This window comes from Pseudonaja textilis, chromosome 7 (genome assembly GCF_049901715.1).
Source record: "Pseudonaja textilis isolate UNSWEBS1 chromosome 7, rPseTex1.2, whole genome shotgun sequence".
Taxonomy (NCBI): Eukaryota; Metazoa; Chordata; class Lepidosauria; order Squamata; family Elapidae; genus Pseudonaja; species Pseudonaja textilis.
Window position 1 is genome coordinate 58,186,440 of NC_141996.1, and position 24,597 is coordinate 58,211,036.

Below are 24,597 nucleotides of genomic sequence, written 5' to 3' on the forward strand. Positions count from 1 at the left end.
GAAGCTCTATATTTATACAGACCAGTTTCCCTAAGCCACGCCTAGTCTGCAAGCTGACATGGCTCACAACAGGTGCTGTTTCTTAGTCACCAAACAGTTCCCATTGGTTGACTTGTTATGGCTATCCCAGCTCATAATTTCTTATATACTGACCCTCCTCCCTTTATGACTGGAATAGACATAAAACCAAATAACTTAATATTCTTCCCATGGTGCACTCCACCCAATGGCTTGGTCATTTGTGTCCTCACGCAAATTGCTATGAAAAATTGTGCTCATGGGTGCTGGAGCAGAATTACAATTCTTCATGTTGTATCTCTCCAACTGTTCAATTTTCAAGCTGTTCAATTTTCCTTCTTTGACTGAGAACATAACCACCTTTCTCAGTTTTTTCTATCTCTACACCAAGATAATTTTGTATTTCACCCAAATCTTTTCAAATATTTTCTCTAATTGATTAGAAAATTCTTTTACCTGTGACACATCTTTTGCAATGAAACAAAGATCATCCACAAATGCTGATAATTGACAAGCCCCACCTTGTAACTTTCTAGCATATATGCAACCATCAGCTTTGCAACTCTTGAACCCAAGACCCTTCAATGCCATATCTAAACAGATATTCCAATTCCTGACTGACTGCTTCAGACCATATATGGCCTTGTTCAATTTATACACAGTGTTAATTAAGCCTTTTATTTCATACCCTGGTGCTTAAACCATGTAAATTTCTTCCTCTAAGTCTGCACTGAGGAATGCTGTGGTTATATCAAAATAGCAAATATTATGGCCAGATGCTGCTGCCAAAGCTAGTGCCAACCTTGTGCTTTCACTCTTTACGGTTGGTGCGAATACCTAATCATAGTACACATTTTTTTCTTTGTGAAAAACCTTGTGCCTCTAATCTTGCTTTATATTGTACCTGATTGTTGGGTAGTACTTTCTTTTTGTATACCCATTTACATCCTAAGGCTTTGCAATAAAAACAGGCTTTGCATCCTAAGGCTTTGTGGCAAAATCATAGATGTGAACACTTTATATTTATCTATGGATTTCATTTCTTTGTCCATGGTTTCTTTCCACATCATTTGTTCAATTTTGGGTAGTGCCAATACTTCCTGATAGTTTCTTGGCTCATACCACTCATTAAACACCTTTACTTCACAAGCAGAATACCTGTCAGGTAGAATCCCCTTGTTCCATTGCTCTGACCTGCATGGCATTGACTGCTCTTGGGTTTCAACCCTCTCTGGCTTTGTATCTGAGTCATCATCTTCTCCTGATTCCTTTTCTTGTTCTTTTTCAACTTCCCCTCCCTGAATTCTGACATCATCACTAAATGAGTTACCCTCACTAAGTGAATCATTCAAAAAATTGGCATCAATTCTGTTCTGCAAAACAAGCACACCTGGAAATCACAATTCTAATCAGTTCTCAACAAATGAACCAGCAAACATGTGGAAAACTCTTAAAAACATTACTGGCTACATCAAACCTCCTTCCTAGGCAGAAGGAAACCAACAACTAGCAGATGACCTGAATGTGTTTTACTGCAGGTTTGAAAGGAAACTAGAGCCACCTATCTCCACAATCTCCATCTCAAACACACCAACAACAGGCAAGCCTCCTTCAACTGACACTAAGCCACTGGGTTCACAACCTTTGGTGATCACAGAAAAAGAAACACAAGATCTATTTCACAGACAAAAGTCAGGAAAAGCACCAGGGGCAGACAAGATAACTCCTTCTTGCTTAAAAGCTTGTGCTGACCAATTGGCTCCCATCTTCACTCTAATCTTCAATAAATCACTAGAGTTGTACTATGTTCCTTCTTGCTTCAAATGCTCTACTATCATCCCAATGCCAAAGAAGCCCTCCATCAAGGAACTGAATGACTACAGACCAGTTGCTCTAACATCTAATGTTGGGTATAAAAATTAACTTTACACCAGAGATGTTCCTATAAGGAATAATAAATGAGAATTTTAGTAAAACAGATATTTACCTAATTATTCATGTTATTACAGCAGCAAGATTATTGTTTGCCCAAACTTGGAAATCAAAAGAAATCCCAAATGACGAACCAAAAATAGACAAGATTTTTCAATGCATTGAACTAGATAGTACAACATTAGAATTGAAAGAAGGAGACATATCAGAATATTATAAAGTATGGACTAGTTTCTATGTATGGAGGGATATGAAAGGAAGTCTATAAAATGTCAATCAGAATTTAAGATGTGATTGAAATACAGCACAATGATTAATATATAAAATGACACAAAGATCAAATGTAAATATGTATATATACATATATATGTATGTATGTATATAAATGCTTATATTGTTTAATGATTTTTCTCTAGTATAATAATGTAAAGACTGATATGTATGTCAAAGAAATCCCACCACGTTCAAAACTTTTTAAATGTTTATTTTCAATAAAACATTTTTTAAAGAATTGCCTTTGGTGGGATGGGCAAAAGAAGTGGGAAATAAAATAAAAATTCAGATTTTCTCTGAAATCAACTACTGTATTCATATAAAAATAGTAACAAAGGAATGTTGTAATGGAGCTGTCATCCTTCACATTGCAGAATTATGATGCAATAATTTCCAACAAGAATAATTGGAAATTATTGGAGTAATAATCCAACATATCTGGAAGGTGTCAGTTACTAAAGATCTGTAAAATTCCATTGTGCAAATCTTCCTTTAACTCCTTTCCCTATCTTCCATGTTTGCTATATTACTAAAATGTTGTCCCTTTGTAGTATTCCTTGATTCTTCTCTTCATTTTCTGTTTTTATTCCTAATTTTTCTCCTTTTAGATTTCTGTTTTTACCTTATTCCTTAAATATATACCACTACAAAGGGCCCATCCTCTCAATGTTACACTTCTCTTTGATTATACATCAAATCAGTGATTCAGTGTTTCAGACTTCACTTCTACATCCCCTTAACACATTGAAATATCATTCATGCTCATATTAGTGTCCTTATCTATGCTAGCTAGGGATTCTGTGTGTTCTCAATACTATAAGGGCACTTGATTAAGGAAAGTTGGAATGCAAGATTTTTGAGTAAATCAGTAGGCAGCATAATTTCTTTTTTTAATTTTTAATTTTTAAAACAAATTTTCAGTTATACAGTATGTTGACTGGGTACATATATCTTGTGCAAATTTTTATATTTTGTAAACATTTTTTACTAAGATTACATTCATATTACAACCTATTCAACCTTATATATCTCATCATTATAACAATATCATTTAACTTCTTACTTTATTTTCCAACCATTTATAAAATAAATCCCATATCATATAATATTCCGCTTCTTCTTGTTCTTTATGTTAATCTACTCATTTCTGCACATTCCAGTATTTTCTTAATCACCTCCTCCTCTATTGGAATCTTTTCATTTTTCCAATTTTGAGCAAATAAAATTCTAGCTGCTGTTAATATAAATATAATTAAATATGTTTTTTCTTTATTATAATTTTCAAATAACATCCCCAATAAAAATATTTCAGGTTTTAAATCTATATGTTGTTTTGTCATCTTTTCCAACCATTTATTTTTGTCCAATATCTTTTAGCTTCTGTACATGTCCACCACATATGATAGTATGTTCTAGGTGTCTGGTGACATTTCCAACATTTTGCTGATTTTTCTTTAAACATCTTTGCCAGTGTTTCCAGGGCAAAATGCCATTTGTAAAACATCTTATAAATTTTTTTTTTATAAGCTGTTGACATTGTTAATTTATAGTTTCTGTCCCATAGTTTCTGCCATTTATCCAACTCTATCCCATAACCAAATTTTTTCCCCCAGGCTATCATCGTCTCCTTCACTTGTTCTTTTTCTAATTTCACACCTAGTAAATAACCATAAAATTTATTGATCATCTTTTCTTCTGTTCCTGTTAAATTTTTTTATCTAATTCAATCAATTCATTATAAAACCCCTCTGCTTTAACATCTTTTTCATATCTAGAATATATTTACATATATGAATACTAATTCATATCAATCCCTTGTTCATTCAATTCTTGTTTTGTTTTGAGTTCACCCCTTTCATTTAAAACATCATTATATTTAACAGTATGTCTCATTTTAAAAACATTTGTATAAACACCTCCATCATTGATAACCAGACTGGTATCTTCCTATAATGTTGTTCCCTTATTTTCTCCCATGTTGACCATAAAGAATCTCTTACATAATGTCTTTGAAAGTAACCATGTATCTTATTTTTCCCGTACCATAAAACAGTGTGCCAACCCAATTGTAAATCATGTCCCTCCAATGTCAAAAAGCCTTGTATTTCTTAATACAATCCATTCTTTTATCCATGTCAATACCATGGCCTGACAGTATAATTTCCAATTGGGTACTCCAAATCCTCCTCTCATTCTTGCATCCCATAACAATTTTATTTTAATCCTTGCTTTTTTCCCTTGTCATATATATTTTAATATTGTTTAATTTAAATCATCAAAATATTTTTCCAGTTTTATTAGAATTGTCTGGAACAAGTATAGTACTCTTGGTAATATATTCATTTTAATTGTCGCTATTCTCCCTATTAATGATAGTTGTAGGTTTTTCCATTTTTCCAGGTCTATCTTAATCTGTTGTTTTTTAATTATTATAATTTATAATAATAATCTTTGATTGTAGTAATTATTTTCTTTGATCGTCCCACATCTTGCTGTTAATTGGATCCTCAGATATTTCACTTTCTTTATGATCTGGATATCTAATCTGTCCATCAATTCTCTTTTTTTGCTTTTCTGTAATATTCTTCACTAATATCTTAGTTTTCTCCTTATTTATTTTCAATCCCACAACTATCTTTTCTATCAATTTGGGTCCTGTTTCTAAGAGTTCTTCTAGTATAAAAACCAGATTATCTGCAAATACCTGCAATTGTACTCCTCCTTTTTTATCTCCATGCCCTTTATTTTCATATTTCTTCTAATATTTCTATTTAATACTTCTAAGATCAGTACAAATAGCAATAGTGACAAAGGGCATCCTTGTCTAGTTCCTTTCTTAATGTTAACATTTCCAGTTATATCACCATTTACTATTATTTTTACTGTTTGTTTATAATACATTGCCTTAATCATTTTGATAAACCTTTCCCCAAAACCCATTTCTTCCATTTGCACGAACATAAATTGCCAATTCACATTGTCAAATGCTTTCTTTGCATCTAAGAATACCAAGGCCATCCACTTTTCTGGATGTGCTTTATAGTATTCCAGTGTATTCAATATTGTCCTCATGTTATCTTTTGTCTCTTAGGCAAAAAGCCATTTTGGTCCACATGTATAAAATGATTTAAGAATCTCTTTAATCTTTCTGCCATTATTGCAGCAAATATTTTATAATCCGCATTTAGCAAGTAAATTGGTCTATATTTTTTTTATCTGTTGTAAGTCAGAATCTTCTTTTGGTATGAGAGTAATGTAAGCCTCCATCCATGAATTAGGTACTTTGGCATTTATCAGTACTTCATTTAATACCTCTAACATTATATTGCAAAGAGTGTCCTGTAATGCTTTACATAGTTCTGCTGGTAGCCCATCCGGGCCTGGAGCTTTCCCATTGTTTTGTCTGTTTAATGCTTTGGTTAATTCCATCGTTATCTTTTCTTCTATTAATTGGATTTCCATTAATTGGATTTCTTTTGATATTTTAGGTAATTCTGCTTCCTTCAAATATTGCTTAGCGTTCTCTTCTGTAATTGTCTCTTTTTAAAAAAAAAAGTTTTATTAATTTTCAATAAACAAACATACACAAACAAAACACAAAACATAAAAACATAAAACATCTTTTTGGAAAGCAGCTTAGTCCCGGGTTACATCTTTTTGTACAGACATAAATTCAAATTCATGCTCACTTTTATATACCATTTCATATCTTATTTACCATTCTAGCATTTTCTAAATAGTTTCTCCTCTCTTTTCACTCTAATTCTGTTTTATTTATTTCATCTCAATTTGAATCATTATACTTATATCCTTTCTCTGTTCTGTTTCAGCTGTCTATTATCTTTTCTCATTAATACAAAATTTCTCCTGTAATCACTGATTGGAATACGACGTCTTTATATCTTTCCCCTAAATTTAACACTTAAAATAATACATAATTTTCATTCAGATTCTGCTTAGTACATTCTAAAGCTACATACTATATTTTAAAATAAGAAAAGATTATAAATTTATAAAATAATTAAAACAATAATCCATAGCAATTAAACTCTATTGTTAAAATTAATATTCATTTAAGTCTTAAACATTTTACACATTCTTTTTCAAATAGGTATCATGCTTCTACGGGAATACTTATAAGTTTTGCTTAATTACTTCCTCCCCATTTCAGTTATATTTTAAAGTATTATGAGATTAAAATGTTCCCGTTACTTCTTAGTACAATTCTCTCATATTTCATTTCATTTATTTTGTTAAAAAAAAAGAAAGAAAATTTCACTAAATTACATTAAATATTTTATCCCATTTTATAATCATATATTGTTCCAATTTTCTAACATTTACTTCAAATACAAATACAACAATACATTCTTATGTACTTTTGCAGAATCTCTTTTTTAGTTATATTTTTACCCATTATCTCTAAATAAATCCTGTTTCTTTACATCTTGTTTCAGACCTTTGTAGCTTCTCTACCCTTTTTTCCTTCCTTGCTTCTCCAGTCTAGCCTTTTTACCCCCTTGTCACTTGATCTCCACTTTCTTCTGTATTCCTCTTTTCTGTTGCTTTCTGACATTGTATCGACTTTTCACCTTATTTTTCCCTTTTTTGGTTGTTTTTTTAAGTCTTAAATTCTCCATTCTCTTTCCCCGCTTTCCCTTTTCTTCCCCAGCTAGAGTTGCTTGTTCATTAAAGATGGCTTCTTCTTCATCCCAATTTTCTTGTTCTTGTACTTCTTGTAGTTTCTCATAAGTAGAAATCGCCATTTCCAAGAAATGAAAAACGGAGCCAAAAGAGCCCTTCCCTTCTTGTTCCTCTTCTTTATACTTTTTAAATTCCATTTTCAGTTCATTGACAAGTAGTGCCATTGTAGAAAAATTTTTAAACAACCCAAATGTTTTTAATCCTTCAAATAATAATTTCCAAAAGTCCCAAAGTCACCAAGCAATCCAAATACACACAGATTGTTTCATTTAGCACTTTCTTCTTTTTACACTTTCTCTTCCTGGGATTACAGTTCAGTTGCAAAGTTCCAATTAAAATGTATCTTTTAGAAGTCTTGTTACAATTTAACTCTAGTCTTGTAAATTCCAAGAAGCCTCCTCCAGCAAAATCTTAATCTTAATTCTTTTCGTCTCCCTTCCCACTTACAGCAAAAAAAAAAAATTTTTTTTTCAATATTCAGAAATCTTTATTGTCCCCTTGGCTTTAATTTTCCAGTTTGATTACCTGCTGGTGCCAAAGAGGGTTTTTCCAATTTTCCATTCATCTGCTGTCACTGTAAGGAAGGAGAGTGAGAATAAAAAACTTTCCCTTTTCACTTTCATTTGCTGCTTCCAGATCTTCTTTGGGAGCGATGTATCTTTGATGAAATTTAAATTCCAGGGTATTTTAAATATTGCTTGTTATCCCAGTCAGCCAAAACTTTCACTTCTCAGCTTCCTCCTGCACATTCTTTCCTGGATGAGAGCTTCTTTGTGGCGGCCATTTCTGACTGCCGCTCCACTGCTTTCAGAAAAGGGAGTTAAGCCAGTTGAGGAGGGGAGTTACGATTCCCCCCGACCCTTGCTGGATCTCCCCTATCTCCAGTTACCTCTACAGAGTAAGTATAAACCCGAATTCGGCTGGATCGGGGCACTCCAGCGGCGAGCGCAAGCAGAAACCACGCACGATTGCGGATTCCTGCCTCTGCCGAAGCCCTGCAAACCGGAAGTCCTTCTGTAATTGTCTCTTGATCATATAGTTTCTGATAATACTTTTTAGCTATTTCTTTCTTTTCTTCATTTCTATGGCAAACAGTTCCATTGTCATCTATTAATTGTATTATCCTTTTCTGTTCTTTTTCTTTTTTCAGCCTACATGCTTACCATCTTCCTGGTTTGTTTGCATTTTTTAAAAAAATTGCTTAGATCTTTTAATTTTTTGTGCCAGTTCTTCTTTCTCTACTAATTCCAGTTTATGTTTTATTAAGTTCATTTGATTTTTTATATTCTTTTGCTGCAGATACTTTTGTAATTCTTTCTCTAGTCTCTTATAATCCTAGTATCTTTTGAACTTGCCTCTTTTTTATTTCTCTTTCTTGTATAGGTTATAGTTAACACTCTGATATAAGCCTTCATTGTATCCCATACATTTTGTAATGAGGTTTCTTTTTTAAAAAATTTTCTTTAAAGAAAAACATTTTTTCCATATCTTTAATAAATTCCTTTGCTTTCAGAATTAAGTTATTCAATGTCCATCTTATCCTTTTCTTTTGTCCCTTCCACATGACTCTTATTGGGTTGTGCCCAGGTGCCTGCCCAGGTGCTTGCTTCAATGCTTATTTCTTGTATGTTTGATATTAGTTCTGTTGACATCCAAATCATATCAATGCTTGACCACGACAAATGTCTATTTGAGTAGAATGTATATTGTTTACTTTTAGTGTTCATTTTTCACCAGGCATCCCATATATCTAATTCTTCTGCCATTTTAAAGAAGAATTTTGGTAATATTTTCTATTCTTCTTATTTATCTTCTGTGTTTTGTAATCCAATTCTGTATCTACTATCGCATTAAAATCTCCTAAAATACATATATTGTCATATTCCAGTTCTATTACCTTCTTATGAAATTTGTTGTAAAAAATCCTCTTGATTCTCATTTGGTGCGTATATTGCTACTAGAAGTATCTTTTTATTGTTCTCCATTATCTCCATCATCAACATCCTCCCTTCTTTGTAACAATTAATTAAGTTTTTATTGTAATTTTAATATATAAGATTATTCTTCTTTTACTTTGGTGTGCCAATGAGGTATATAAATTGCCAATTTTAGAATAGTCCAAAACTTTGATATGTTGTTTTTTAATGTGTACCTCTTGCAAACAAATTATATCTAGTTTTAATTTTACTAGTTTACTAAAGGTCCATTTCGTTTTGTTAGCCAAGTTATATTTATATTTATAAATTTATATTTGGTAGCCATTTATATTTATTGACATTAACTTCTTCTCTTCTTCCATCATTTATACTTTATAAGTAGGGTTTATTGCTCTTGTCGTTCTTTGCTCTCATTTCTTTTAGTTCTGCTCTTCCTCCTATTGCTCCTTCCTCTTGTGCTCTCTCCTCTCTCTTTTCTTGTCTATCTCTTTCTTCTGCCATTTCCTCTTGATATTTGATTATTTCCCCTTCTCTCATTCTCTCCTCTTCCTTTCCTCTATTCATCATAAAATTGCTCTGCTTTTTCTATTGAATCCAGTCTACGTCTTTGTTTCTGCCAAGTAACCATCACATCTTCTGGTATCTATAATTCACTCCTTTCTTAATTAGAATCTTTGTCAAGAACTGATATTCCTTTCTCAGATCTGTCACCCTTCTCTGAATTTGTTTTAGCACCATAATCACTTTCCCTTTACATTTCAAAGGATCATCCCTTGCTCTCTGCAGTATTTCTGTTTTTATTGCCTTCTTGATAAATCTCACATGCACTTCTCTAGGTAATTTATTTCTCATTGCATATCTAGTGTATACTTTGAATGTTTCATCAATTCCATCCACCATTTTTTCTTTAGGCACCTCTAAGGCTTCTGCTAATATCTCCAACATTATCTCTGCAATATTTTCTCCTTTTTCTTCCTCCACATTTTGAAATCATAAGTAAAAAACTGCACAATCCATTTCTAATGAGACCACTGTCTTTCCCTTATCTTGATCTACTAGTGTCAGCCTGTAATCTATTTCTCCTATTCTTTTCTCTGTTTGGTCTCCTCTTCAATTTTTTGCATCCTCTCTTCATTTTTCATCATCATCTGTTGTATATTCTCTACTTTTTCTTCTACTCGCTTCCCTTGATCCTGTATTGCTTGTATCATCATCTTTAACTCTTGCATTGAAACTTCCTTTTCCTGCTGTAACATAGTCTGCATTGATCACTGACCCACAAGGTTTATGGAAGATGAAGTGGGAATCGAGGATGTTGTTGTAACTGTCTTCCTCATTTTTCAATATTTATTTTCTAATCCCAAAACAGAGAGTAAATGCAGGTCCAACTTCTTTTCTTCCAGTTCTTCTCTACCTTAATCCAATTTATAGAGGTAATAACCTCAATATCAGTTAAAATACAAATTACAAAAAGGGAGGAATCAAAAATATAAAAATATAAAAGGAAAACATAAAGGAAGGTAATCCAATAATAGTAATCCAATGGTCCAGCAGTAAGAAAAAGCAAGAGAAAGGAAAAAATGATAAAAAGGAAAAAAGAGAGAAAAAAGATAAAATAACCAGCAGTAACTTTGTCCAAGTATTTCTCATCCACTATTATATTCCCTTGAGAAAAATCCACAAAGCAAGTCTGAACCATCAACTAATATCCGAAAAAAGAAAAGATAGCCAAACAAGAATAACAAAACAAAATATGTTCCAGGAGAGAAAGAAATCTTTTATCTTCAATTTCCAGCTGCTTAATTTATTTTCCAAGAGCTGCACCTGTTTAAAACAAAAGTACAGTGCTCATCTCCCTATCTCTCTTTTTGAGTCAAAACAGCCTTTAGCCAAAACAACTTTTTATCTTTCTTTTTCACAATCGTAGTCCTCTTAATCTCTCCAACCTTCAGGTGGTGCTATTGCTCTGCTTTCTCTTTGCCTCTTCACTATATTGTTTCAAATGATTTCATTTTGTATTTTACAAAAAAAGAAAAAAAAATGATAGGTTAAAAAAAAAGAAAAAAGGGAAAAATTAATCCAATATCTAGTTTAGTCTCTGTCCAATTAATTCCAAAAAAGTTCAGTCCAGTTCCAAATATTACTCCTTTGTTAAAGTCTCAATTAATTGTTTCCTTTTTCAATTGACAATTTAAAAATGCTTTCCTTGCCGCTTCCAGAGAGAGATTAACTCACTCCATTTTTGTCTTCAAATCCTTATATAGTTCTGCTTTTTCTTGGGGTGCTCTTTCATTATTTAAAAAGAAAAATCAAAAATTCTCACCCAGTCCAGACACACTTTCCTTCAGTTTCTTCTTCCTTTTAGAGCTGTCCCAGCCTTTTAGCGGCTTTAATAGTCACTTTCCACTGCAGCCGGTTTGGAAAGCTTTCTCTGGATCAACCAGGGACTTTGTGGTGTCCCTGGGATCAGCAGAGTGTGCTCCCCTTATTCATCATCTCTACAGGATGATTTAAGTACAAATGGACTGTCCAGTTGTAGGGATATCAATGGCTTTTCGGTAGACCCCGAATTGCTCATCGTCTTGCCACGACGTCAGCTCTGCCCTCTCAGCATAATTTCTAGTTAAGTCCATATACACCAGAAACTGTTTCCAGAACCTCTAGCAAAATTAACAAATACACCTTTTGTTGACTTGCACCATGTTGAGGATTGCACTCCAAAAGTAAAACTTGTATCAAACTAATTTTAAGTTCAGTTGAAAGGCTTAGCATTTCCTTCTGTCCTTAAAATTCACAATTCCCTCTCCCCCCATAATGAAAAGGGATTAAATTTCCTCCCTCCTAGTCTGATGGGCTTTGGCAGCCACAAAAAGAGGACTGGCAAAGCTGTACTTTTTCTATTGCAGTTTTAGCAGATGCATTGGTTTCAATGGTTCTTATTATTTGTTTTATTTCCTAAAACAGCATGCATGCACCATACATAAAACTTTATACATTAAAAGATGAAACCAGCAAACTGCTTATAGATCAAGGTAAATTACCAATAGCTTTAATTGACCAGTTTACATCTATCAGTGAGTTATTCAGAAGTATAAAGCAGTATTATCTTCTGGAAACAGGTGGAAGAGGCTGAAAGCAAATATCTAAGCCTAAACAATCTTTGCTGCAAAGTGAAGACCTGATTTGAAGGGGGACAGTGACTTTTTAAAAAGTCATTTTCAACATTTACATTCATAAAACTCGGGGATGAATGACTTGAGAAACAAAACATTATAAGTAGAAATCATAAGATATAAGATGTTGACACATGAAAACCTAAACTTCATTAAGGATCTGATTCTTTTCCCTATATCAAATTCTGTGATAAGGGTATATACTTACTGACATGCTTCTTTGGAGGCAGAGAGGAAATTTGGAGATGTGGTAGCTACAAAAATAGCCCAGGCCTCCTGTGACAAAAAAAAGTCTATTAAAAATAGACTTGCTTAGCTAGCTGTTTCCAACTCTGGAACACTCAGTCCGATGGTAAGAAATATGGTCATTAGACAGTGAATGGATTTGCCTATAAATGAAGAATATGCTGGAAAAGTAAACCTTTGGCATGTTAAGGAGAAGCGCTGCTTTTCCCGAAGGAGCAGCTGCTTTTGTTAACAATGCAATGGAAGGTTAAGCACTATAAACAGGATTTTAAACAAAAAGAACATGCTTGATCAAAGGCACATACCAAAGACATATACCTTTTTGTACCAAAAAGTATTGAGAAGGGGGAAAATCTGCAAATTGCTGACTCTGGGGATTTTCCATTTCAATAAGACTATTCCAGAACAATAGCCTTGAGAACTAGGCAGTAATCAGCACTATCTGATTTAAGAGGAAATGAAACAGGTCACTGTCTCTCTCTCTCTCTCTCTCTCTCCCCACCCCAATAGTTGCTTCATGCCAAGTATATTATGATTAACAGTTATCCTCTCCAAACTGTTGACAGTTTATGATATAGTTCACTTGGTTTACAAAAGTCCACCAAGATTGCTGCTATATACTAAAACAGTTTGAGAAAAAAATACATGTCTATATATAATGTTATCGTCACAGTATTTGATACAGAACAGTAAGTATTTAAATAAGTTTTCTTCTTTATGTTTCTACTTTGTGAGATGGACTAGGTTGAAAAAGACTAATTAATTCGAGGTTCACTAATGAACTACTATGGCACAGTAATGTGAAGAATTTTGTTCCGCACGTTACAGTACCATAGTAGTGTCCAACCATGCTAATCGTAGAAAAAGTGCACATTTGCTAAAAAAGAAGAGCCCCTGAAACATTCTTTTAGTGTTTTAACTGAATTGTCACTGAACAATATGCAGCAGATGATTACTTTTTAAAAAAAATTACCTAGTTATACTTCTTGAAAAAAGGAAACTCACAGTGATCCTACCTTTTATGATAAATCTGAGCATTCCAAAACCAACATGGTTGTTATTTTTTTGTTCAAAAACCAAGGCAAAATGCTGTATAGGTAGTCCTTGACTTATAACCATTCATTCAGTGGCCATTCAAAGTTACAACAGAACTGAAAAAAGTGATTTATGACCTTTTTCACACTTATGACTATTGCAGTATCTCCATGGTCATGTGATCAAAATTCAGGTACTTGGCAATATTTTTGATGGTTGCAGTATCCTGGGGTTATACGATCACTTTTTGTAACCTTCTGACAAGCAAAGTCAATGGGGAAGCCAGCTTGTTAAGAACCATGTTACCAACTTAAGGATTGCAGTGATTCACTTATCAGCTGTGGCAAGCAAGGTTTTAAAATGGGGCAAAACTCTCTTAACAACTGCCTTGCTTAGCAACATAAATTTTGGACTCAATTGTGGCCATACGTCAAGGACTACCTATACCATTTTGTATCACTATGTTCCACATTTATTATACCCATTCACCAAAAAATAGGCAAATGTCCTTGTAGGACCATTGAGAATTTTATTACCTTCTTCTGAGAGAGCTGCAAAACATGAGGTTTATAGATTGTAGTGATATAACCTTGATATAAACTTTGGCAATTTTTTGTGAATATTGTAATATATATATTAGGTGTTAATTTTGTTAGTGTATAAGGTTCATAAACTGGAATAGACCATGGCAACAGATCAGCCAGTGGAGACTGTGACATGGCAACAGATCGGCCAATGGGGACTGTTTGGAAACTGAAACATAGTATTTGTTTTGTATGGGGCCATAAGAGACAGTTTGGAGTCTGGGTGTGGCTTAAGACTTGCTGAACTGTATATAAGAATTGGTTTGTCCTCTGTAACCTAGGCCTCTGTATCTCTCTACTCTAATGACTTGCTTCTATGAATATTGCTTCTGTGTTCCTAATTTTGTATGCTGACTTCTGCTGTATGGTATTTATATACAAAGAAGTTTCTTATGTAGATGAATCCTGCATAATTATTTAATTGTGTGCTGGTCAGATGTGCTGCGATACTCTGATAGGTTATGGGCCCAGAGCACACAGTAAAACTGAACTCTAATTAAGCTGAAGGACTACCTGTCCTAAGAGAGAACAAGACAGAGAAAGAATGCAGGATAGCTGTTGAATTCAAAGAGAGCTCTTTGCCTTGTTTGGGACAGAATAATTTTATTATTTGGGCTGCAAAATTAGAATGTTTCCTGAAGGCTAAGGAGCTCTGGAATATTGTTGTTAATCCACCCCAGGCACCATTAGTAGCAGCTGCCCAGAGGCAGCATGATAAGGCACTGGCCTACATCATCTTAAATTTAGAAGATGAACAATTTTTGAATGTAGCCTTGAAGACTTCAAATGAGGTTTGGTTGAAATTGAGAAGTATGTATGTGAGTGTATCAGCATGCAATATTGTGCAATTATCGAGACAGTTGTACAGAGCCAGGCTGCAGCCACAAACAAGTGTGGAGCAGCATTTGTTGCACGTGCAGACTTTATTCATTGAGCTGGAATGGTGTGGGATGCAGATTCCTGAATGTCAAAAGGTTCTGTTGGTGTAAAATAGTCTTGATGAAATGCGGGATACTGTTTCAGCTGTTTTTGAGTGTAAATCAGAGCAGGACTTACCAATGGAAGCCCTTAAAGCCTGTTTGATTTCTGAAGAAAATAAATGCCATTTTTAAAAAAACCCATGAGGAGAAATTCCTGAGGTGGGGGCCCAAGAAGCAGAGAAAAAAAAGCAACAGACAAGATGTCTGCAGAAATCGGATGACAGCCCAGTGAAATTTTTCTACAAAGAAAGCAACAGAATGGTGGTGTTTCACCTGTGTGATAGGAGTCATTTGAAGAAAGACTGTTTGCAAAGAAAAAAGACTACAGATGGACACGCTGTTGTTGCAAAAGTTGGCTATTGTAATAGCAGGGACAAATGGTTGATAGACAGTTAATAATTCTAAATTGTTTTTCAGAATGGATCCAGCTGGAGGTGATGCAGTGGCTTTGGCAAATGGCCAGAAGGCTAAAGTCACTGGAAAAGGCAGTGTGGTGATTCCATGTCTGAAGGAAAGGTTTAGCAATATATTGTGTGTGCCTGAAATGGAGCATAATTTAGTGTCTCTAATCTAGACCAAAAGGGGTTTGAGACCACATTTGTAAATGGGAACCGTCTCATAAAAGAGAATGGAAGTGTATATGCACAGGGCATAAAATAGGATAATCTTTATGTGTTGCAGGGACAAAAGATTCAATGTGCTCAACATTTGGGAATGTGAAACAACATGATTCATGTGTTCATCTCTTGCGTAGCAAACTTGGCCATGCCAGCTTCAGAGTTTTGCAAAAGACGCAAGGGTTTGCAGAAGGTATAAACCTAAAAGGATGTAAGGCATACTTGGACTGTGCAGTATGTAAACCATCAAAATCCAAGGCATTCCCAATGAGCAAAAATAGCACAAGGCAGACAACATGAGCTCCAGAGCTGATACATGCAGATTTGGTGGGGCCAATGCAAGCCAGTTTGGAAGGAGCAAAGCATGCGCTGGTCACTGTAGATGACTATAGCAGGTTGGGGTTCTTCTATTTACTCTACTAAAATAGAGGTGCTACAGAAATGTAAGCAATGGGTAAGCTTCGTGGAAAGGAGATATAAACAACAGGTATGTCAGTTGCAAACTGACAAAGGTTCCGAATTCATGTCAGCAAGTTTTCAACAATGGTTGGGACAGTTAGGAATAAAACATAGATGCACAAATCCATACACAGCAGCTGAGAATAGTGTAGCTGAAAGGCAGAATGGTGTCTTACAAATGATGAAGGACTCACTGTTGGAGGATTCTGGCCTGAGCAGGCCATATTGGGGTGAAGCCATGTTGACTGCAAATTATTTAATCAATAGGCTGTGGAGTTTTTCAGTTAATGATGCAGTGTTATATGGGAGAAAACCATCTCTGGTACACTTAATGGTGTTTGGAAGCACTGCATGGGTGCATATTCCAAAAGCAATTAGAAGAAAGGGACAACCAAAGGCTAGAAAGCTAAGGTTTAAAGGCTATGAGCCTGGCTCAAAGAACTATCACTTTAGTGATGGAAGCAAGAGAATAGTGATTTCAAGGTCTTCAAACTTTGCAGAGCAAAATTGGAACAGAATTAATGCCAATTTTTTGAACGATCCACTTAGTGACAGTAACTCACTTAGTGATGTGTCAGCATTCAGGGAGGAGAAACTGAAGAAGCACAAATAAAGGAATCAGAAGATGACTCAGGTATGAAGCAAAAAAGGGTTGACACTGAAGAGCAGGCAATGCAATGCAGGTCAGAGTGATGGAACAAAGGGATTCCACCTAACAGGTATTCTGTTAGTAAAGTTAAAGTGTGTAATGTATGGTATGACCTAAGGAACTAAAAAGAAGTACTGGCATTACCCATATTTGAACAAGTAAAGTGGAAAGAAGCCATGGACAAAGAAATGAAATCCATGGGTGAACATAAAGTGTTCATATCTATGATTTTGCCACAGGGTTGCAAAGCCATAGGATATAAGTGGGTATACAAAAACAAAGTACTATCCAACAATCAAGTACAATATAAAGCAAGATTAGTGGACAAGATTTTTCACAGAGGAAAAATGTGCGCTATGATTAGGTATTCACGCCAATGGTGAAGAGTGAAAATATACAGTTGGCACTAGCATTGGCAATGGCATGTGGCCATAAAATTTGGCATTTTGATATAACCACAGCATTCCTCAATGCGGAATTAGAGAAAGAAATTTACATGGTTCAAGCACCAGGGTATGAAAGTGAAAGGCTAAAACTGTATATAAATTGAACAAAGCCATTTATGGGCTGAAGCAGTCAGCCAGGAATTGGAATATCAATCTAGATACTACATTGAAGGGTCTTGGGTTCAAAAGCTGCAAAGCTGACGGTTGCATATACACTACCAAATTACAAGTTGGGGATTGTCAATTGTTGGCATTTGTGGATGATCTTTGCTTTATTGCAAAAGATGTGTCACAGAAAAAAGGATTTGCTTATTCAAATTTGAATTAAAAGGTTCGGGTGAGGACAAAAATGACCAAGCCATTGGGAGGAGGGCACCATGGGGAGAATATTATTCAGTTTTATGTCTATTTAAGTCATGAAGGGAGGAGTGTCAGTGTATAAGGTTCATAAAATGGAATAGACATGGCAACATGGTAACAGGTCAGCCAATGGGGACTGTTTGGAAACTGAAACATAGTATTTGTTTTGTATGGGGCCATAAGAGACAGTTTCGAGTCTGGACGTGGCTTAGACTTGCTGAACTGTATATAAAAGTTGGTTTGTCCTCTGTAACCTAGGCCTCTGTATTTCTTGGTCTCTGTGTACTCTCTCTCTACTCTGTAATGACTTACTTCTATGAATATTGTTTCTGTGTACCTGATGTTGTATGCTGACTTCTGCTGTATGGTATTGTTATATAAAGACGTTTCTTATGTAGATGAATCCTGCAGAATTATTTAATTGTGTGCTGGTCGGATGTGCTGCAATACTCTGATAAATTTAGAACTCTGTTTTGAAATATTTCTAACCCTTATCTATTGTATTATAAAACTTCTGATTGGTGAACAAAATTATACAAAATTTTGGTTATACACATTTTGGAGATAAGACAATGTTGATTTCAGAGTATTAATGAGTCCCCAGAGAAGTTATGTTAATTACTTACTTGGGGGATTGGTATAAAACCTGATATTTATGTAACAAAAAGTCACAACATTTGGCCTGATTTCTGAATTAAAACCAAAATTTGATATTTGTTGGTTTATTAAAAATGGCAGGAAGATTCAACTACAAGGTATAAGAAGGCAACATTGCCAAGTTATATAACTAGCCATTTGAGAGAAAATTCTAGAAAATTAGCAGAGTGCTAGAATTGGCATTCTTTTCAACATTTATTGTGTGCAGTTCTGAATTATGTTGTACTCTTATTAAGTGACAGGAAAGTACATCAACTAGAACCCATATTACTTGAACTGCTTTCATTCCAAGCTAAAGCAATTGAATTAAGCATTTTGTTAATTGGGTTAAATGGCACATTCACACATTAGTACTGAGGGTCCTTCACCACTATATCTCTGCTCCAAAGCAGATATTAAAGAGTTCTATGAATAATCTTAAAATAGCTCCCCTTTCCTTATACACTACAAGGACAGTATTCTACATAAAGTAGCTTTTCGCTGGCTAAGGAAATGGCCATATCATAATAATCGTTATGAAAAACATCAAACTCTTTGACAAAAATAGTATTTTCAAGAGTTTAGGAGTACATTGGACCTTTTGTCTTCCTATTACCTATTACCTATTATTACCTATTATATTACCTATGTTTATGCCAATTTTTGCCTCAAAATAATTGCAAAAAGAGCTTTGGGCTGACAGGTAAGTCACCTCTGTGTTACTTCTTAAATAATGGTGAATTGCATGAAATGGGTTTATCTGTTTCCTAACACTTAGAAACAACAAAATGTCTTGCACAATAATTAAAATCCTGGAAACTCAGTTCATGTTTAATTTTTAGCAAATCAAGTGAAGTTATGGAGGTGGCTACAAAGTCACACCCCCAAGCATATGACAAAGGAAAAAAATAGTGGAAAATGAACAGGTTCATATATTACAATAAGCCAAAGTTTCTTTAATCGAAGTAAATTAAAGGAGCCTCAACTAGCTAGATTCACACAATTCATTTAACATTGAGTAAAGTTTTAAATGGATTTAGACAAGATGGTAAACCAAGAAAGAAACCAACATATGGCTTAACATAGTACATGAACTCAGATGATAAATGAAAAGCATTTATTTTGGGTGTAGAAGAGGGAGTAGCATCTTTGTTCCAAAGTTAACATCACAGCCTTTGATACATACTTGTGAGGGGAATCTGAGAAAATCTCATGTGAAAGCTGTTCAATATTCAAGTAATTAAGAAATCATTGTATTTCTCATTGAATAACTATGTGGTAATTATGTCTACAAAGTGTAGATATTTGTTCTTTTGAAAAATATTATCACATGTAATTCCAAGTTAACAATCAAGACAAATAGACCACACAAACTGACTGTTTTGTAATATCTTGGTGAGATTTTGTAATTCAGTATACTTTTTTAAAGGAAGATTGAAGCAAAGGTATCCATTAAATTTCAGTTTGTTCTTACAACATCCTGTACAACTATTTACAGGACATAAATGCAGAACTTTGATCTCTATTTACTTATCTATTGTATCTGATTACATTTATTTCAGTATGTCTTTTCCCAGTAGCTGATTCAGGATCTGAACTTTACCATTTCAGATTAAGGATATCCACCAGGTGAGATATGGAGTAACAGTCCTGGGAAAGAGAAGAAAAAGTGTTACCATAAAGTATGGTCTCTCTGTGTCCCTCGTCCCCCATCTGCCCCCTTCCCCAATTTCTCTCATCGTTTCTTATTCCTAACAATCTCAGGCTTCTTCAAGGCAGATTAACAGTTCGAGTAGAGAATCGGAGGGGAGGGGGGGTGTTGTTAAAAATTAACGTGTACTTTTCTTGGGCCGTATTAGGCTAACCTGGCTCTTGGCCTTCTATCAGAATTCATCCAAGCGTCTCCTTGCTTCGAGCCCATAAAGTGGTGGGGGAGGAGATTCTTTCCCCTTTCGTTGTCTTCATAGACTTGCAGGGTAGCCTGATCACGTGCTTGAGTTCTGTTTGTCTGGCCTTGGAGGCTGCAGTCTACGCGTGGAGCCGGGGCTCGTTTTCCTATTTACATTCTGCCTGCCCTGGGCCTAAGCGGGAGGCCAAGCCGAGCTCACTTGCTTCTGTAGCATTTGCTTGTAGCTCCCCACCGGCTCCCTCCCCCAATCCTCGCCGCCTTTCGAGCCGTGGGAAGAAGGAGCGAGTGAAGAAGATAAAAGGGAGCTGCGTGCGGAACAAATGTGCTCGAGGGCGGCTTTCGGTGACGGAGCAGAACCTTGTAAATGAGAGATTTCCGTTCACAAGACTCCGCTTGCACGGTTCCTGTCCTGCCCTTGAACTGCCAAGCGAAAGCTTTGCGTCCTAACAAGAATGTAAATCAAATCGACCCTGCCTGCCTGGCTCCGGGAGAAAGCGCGGCGAATAACGCTTGGCTCGGTTGCTAAGTACTGAGAAGTGGAAGGTTTCTGCTCAAAGCCACAGCCAAGCCGGTGGTCTGTTTGCCAGGCACCGTTTAGTCGGCGCGCCTGCACAAACGCGCTCCCTGTTTACCAGACAGAGCTGGCCGGAGGCTCTCATTTTCACCAGAAGAAGTTGGGGAGGCCTCCGCGAGATTGGCAAGGGTCCATGCTCCGCCACGATCTTTTAGATTAATCTATTGTTCCCTCAAATTGCTCGGACTATTTGGAATTGCTTGCCATACATGTCAGCCAAAAAAGAACATAAAAATTCAAAAACGGTCAGGATTCTGCTCACTAGTACAATGGAGAGAAGGAACAAAGGGGGGGGGGGGCGTGCTTTTAACATGTACCGTAGCTGCTGAGGGCTCTTAAGAATCAAGCCCTCTGACCCCAAAGTGTTGGTGCATAATTCCAGCCAAGTTTGGACAGGTAGGTAGACTTGAGTAAAAGAAAAAAGCACTCTGCGGCAATTGAAAAACACTTTTCTTTAAAAGACTGGGGAGAGGTGGTTATTTTATTTAAGAGCTCACCCCACCTTCATTAGTTATGTCCGTTTATAACCTCCGGTCAATCAGGTTTGCAGGACTATAACAGTAAAACCTGAAAACCTTGTTAAGCTGATACAAGGCTGTGGCATGGAGGAGGGGAAGCCATGAGCAAAGCTTTATCACACTATTTCCAGCTCTCAGAAGGAGAAGAAAAACATCTGTCTCTAGCTCACACACACCAGATTTCAGCCCTGATATTGAAAACACATGCTGGCATTTTTCAGTACTGCCTCAAATAAAGGGATCTCGATTCTATGAACCATCCTATTTTATGAAATTAATTGGTTAAGAAACCTGTTTTCAGACACCCATTTTACAGCTCCATTTGACATTTATTTGATAGTACCTACTTCTGTATTAGTTCAGTAAAACTAGAGTACTGTGACAGATCACTGTTGATGAATATGCAGGAAAAAAAATATGTGTTTGCTATTCAGTGTTTTTATCATGCTGAATGTTGGTCATTATGTGCAACTAAGAAACCAGAGGCTTGGCTGGCAATTCCACTTAGCCCTATTTACCTATCAAGGTGTTTTAAGCTGCAAGAATGTCAGCAAGCAGGCTCAATTAGGACATGGCAGACATCCTTTCTGAGGAGGAAGTCAAAGCAAGCCCTTAGAAAAGGAAATTAGTATCACCAGGCAAACCATTGGCCTACGTAGGCCATCCTTTAGATGCTGCAGCCTCAGGACCCCTGCACCCATTTTTTTTAAAAATAAAAATGGGTTAGCCCACCATTCTGTCAGCCTCTACTGTAATCTGATTAACCTCACTGCCTTTAAAGAAGAAAGTGCCTGGTTGCCTGATGGCCTTCAGGAAAGCAGACAAAAGCCTAAAAGGCAAAACCTCTGGGCAAGACAGCAGGAGGTAGAGGTTTGTTAATATTCAGTCCCGGACTAGATAACAGGTACTGAAAGGTGTTTCCCATTGTGGAAAATCACCATATACAGTGAAATTTGCCACTCAGAATCCATTTGAAAAGCAAAAGCAATGAAAGATACAAAGCTTTCCCACTGGTGCCCTGGAGGGGAATAGACCATTACATTTTCTCTGGATTGGTTTTTGAGAATCTCTATATGCTGACTGTGGATGATGGAATGTGTAAACTAGCACTTCTCAAGGGGTTGAAAAAAGAATCTAAAATGGCAGAAATAGATCATCCTCTGAGTCCTACTCTTCACTTTTTCATTTTTGCTGTTCCAATATTACATTATCATCTTTTAGATTTCAAGTGTTCCAAAACCAGCACAGGATGCAAGAGGTTTCATCAATGGAGTTGGAGAGGTTTTATGAGATAATTTCTGCCTAGACCACAATTTTGAGATTAGCAAATGCTGCCTAGGTGATGGTTCTATCTGGAGATGAAAGAACAACTCTGCGCACATAATTCCCTGGCAGCACAAATCAATGATCTTAAAATGGACAAGTAGAGAGCTTCTGAGTTTCCCCAGCTATTTTCTAACAACAAATAAAAGGCTAGCACCATTGCAAAATGTTAACAGGCAAGCCAGCAAGTCCCTCATGGACCTCCAGAGTGCAGCAGATCAGAGGTCAGAATTTTCTTGACCTGAGCAGTCACAAACAACCTGGTGGAACACTTCACTTTTATAAGACCACAACGGAGCCTCCACTTAACCAACTATTAGACACTGCAGCAACAATAAGGAAATGGACAACAAGCAAGAACATGGATCTTTGCTTGGGTAAGGGTGGAGGACGAAGCCACACTGCAAGGCAAGTACCTTTAGCAATTTTTTTTTTGTAGAAACCTATAATTGTAAATTGGTTGTTTTCACTCACATCAGTGTGTGTAAACACTGAAATTTGCTGCCATTTCTATTTATGATCTGATTCTAGAGAACATTGCTCATTTTCAGTCCCTCGAGGGAAATATGTACTATTTTAAAGCAGATTGCAACAAAGACCTTGCAGGCGAGACTGAATGATGGCAATATTGTAATTTATACACCAGCATTCGTACAAACACACACACACAGACAACTCCGTAGTTCAATGTACTAACAATCTATGGTATTTTGTTTGTGCTTCAGCTATAAGATGTATAGGAACAAGACAGGAGAACCGCAGTGATGGCTCCTTAGCTTTCTGAAGGGCTAATAAAGAAACAGAGAAGCCTTCTTGCCTCTCTGCCCAAGCAGCATCCTATGTCAATTAACAGCTTCTAAAACAGGCAACCTCAGCGCTTGAAAGTCAGTTATAGACTTCACCCCCAAAACAAACCCCTCCAAATTCTTAGCACTAAGGGCCGACAATTCTCTGCGTTGTGTACACCGGGGCGGGGGATTTCTAGCACCACGCGGGAGTGGGTAGGTAATTTGGAACTGACTCAAAGAGCTGCTGGCTCTTTTGTGACCGAATTTCCAGGCAGTTAAACTTCTCTGACCACTGTGACATCTGTAGCTTTGCCAGTGGCACAGAAACTTTCCCTTCCTTCCAGCCCAGCCCAGCCCAGCCCCCTCCATCTATCAGTAAAGGTGCTGGGCGGGGAGGAAGCAAAAACAACATCAAAGAACCAGAATGTGGGGGAGGGAACAAGAGGAACCACAGTGGCGAGAAGGAAGGGAAAGAGATTCGAAACAGTCGGGCAAGCCGATCGCGCTGGGAGCCCTCGCCTTCTTTAAGCGCCTCGCCTTTTCGGGAAGGTTCAGGTCGGCCTTGACCGAAGGGACAAAAAGGTCGCAGTCCGAAGGGTCTCTGATGGAAAAGAGGCGTGTGGGTCTACCCATTCCCAAGTAGAGACAGGGAGGATCGATAGCTAAATTAAAGGGACACTTCCTTTTCCTTTTTTTTTTTTTTTTTTTGCACCGGGCAACTAGAAGCCCAAACAGATCGGAGCGATTGGTTTGTCTTTGCCAGAGATTCGGTCAAAGTCTCTGACGCGGCTTCCTTCCTCCTCCCTGGGAGTCGGTGCAAGTTCTCCGCCCCTCCAAGCTCCTTGGCCTTCCCGCCCTGGTGGCTCCGGGGGCGGAGGGAGGAAATTGTGGGTGAGGAACGGAGAGGACAGCCGCGAGGGAACTTTTCATTTCGCCCTTCTGGTTCGTTCACCCGTTCCCCTCCCCCACCACAAGCTGTCTGACAGGAAAATAAAAGGAAAGAAAACAGGAAAGTTAACCAGTCAACGGAGATGTGGGGAGGAGTGACAGGCGGAGCGGGATGAAGGAGAAAAGGCAGAGAACCCACCGAGCTAATCATGGTGTCCGGCTGCATAAGGGGGAGTCTTGAAACGGGCTCGGCGAAGCTGCGGGGGAGGAAGAGGAAGCCGTGAGCGAAGGAGGTTGCTGGAGGGGAGGGGAGGGGAAGTGAGGCAGCGCCATCTTTTCGTGTCACAGTCCCAGAGACTGACTGCCTCGTAGTCCAGGAACCGCCGCCGCGCGCCAGCTTATCGCTCGTTCGCTGGCTTTCTTCTAAGCCACTGGAAAGAGTACCTTTGAGTAGCCTCATAGCCCTGCAGTGTACAGAGCAGGGCAGATGAAACACTCCCCTCCACCACCTCCCGCGCCAGCCCTAATAGTTGGTGTGGGCCAGCAAC

The 24,597-nt window shown here is 36.9% G+C and overlaps 1 long non-coding RNA gene across 1 annotated transcript; it reads right to left on the reverse strand.

The window, feature by feature from the left end:
- Nucleotides 1-5,624: 5,624 nt before the first annotated feature.
- Nucleotides 5,625-24,353, reverse strand: LOC148125356 (uncharacterized). The gene is made up of 4 exons (XR_015744380.1): nucleotides 24,249-24,353; nucleotides 19,653-19,699; nucleotides 12,246-12,313; nucleotides 5,625-5,762 (listed from the first exon to the last, which is right to left on the reverse strand). It is a non-coding gene; the product is annotated as an uncharacterized LOC148125356 (long non-coding RNA).
- Nucleotides 24,354-24,597: the final 244 nt, after the last annotated feature.